This window comes from Nannospalax galili, unplaced genomic scaffold (assembly GCF_000622305.1).
Source record: "Nannospalax galili isolate Female #2095 unplaced genomic scaffold, S.galili_v1.0 scaffold461, whole genome shotgun sequence".
Lineage (NCBI taxonomy): Eukaryota > Metazoa > Chordata > Mammalia > Rodentia > Spalacidae > Nannospalax > Nannospalax galili.
Window position 1 is genome coordinate 3,949,699 of NW_008349975.1, and position 835 is coordinate 3,950,533.

Below are 835 nucleotides of genomic sequence, written 5' to 3' on the forward strand. Positions count from 1 at the left end.
TCATAACATGCAGAAATCACCTGGAAAGTAAAGAACTCAGACCAAGTCTTAAATCTTGCTGAACAAGCACCGGCCTGGACAGTCATGAGGTTGGAGTTGCAATTCTAGCTGTACCAGTGACACACTGGCACTCGGTTTCCTAATTTGTAAAATGAAAGATCTAGAAAAAAAAATCTCTAAGGTCCCTTCAAGCTAAAAAAAAATATATAATTCTATGAGGGGTTGACCTAATTCTTTCAAGACTTATCTTAGTGAAGTTATTTCAGTAAGTCCCCAGTGGCTAAGCTTCTTTTTCAAGCAGTGCACACCCTAAAGTGTACAAATCTATGACAAGAGTAAGAGAGAATAAAATACATCTGGTTACCAGCCTTGAGGAAATTGATGTTCAATGGAGAAGGTATGTTATACAATAATAAATATTCTCTTTATCAGAAGTCATGGTGACATGCAGGCCATATCATTAAAATGGTTTATAAACATTTGCTCAGCCATCTCAGGAATAATGGAAGAAGTACATTCCAGGCAGCAGTGTTGGTAATGCATTTCAATTAAATGGGAGTAGAAAGTCATTACTATGGGAGGGGAAGGAAGTCGTCAATAAAGTTAAAAGTGTTCAACGGTATCATTCAGAAATGCATCACTATTCTAGAAATTGACAAACATGAAGTGTGATTGCAGTAAAGCTTAATGTTCATACATTAGTTTGACAAAAGTAAATAATGCATTTTGGAAACTGATTCACAAGCTCAGATCTAGAATCACCTCAAGCAACTTCTCAGTTGTATCTAGAAGTCCTATTCCAAGATAATATTATTCTAAGAAGCTAGAACTCTTT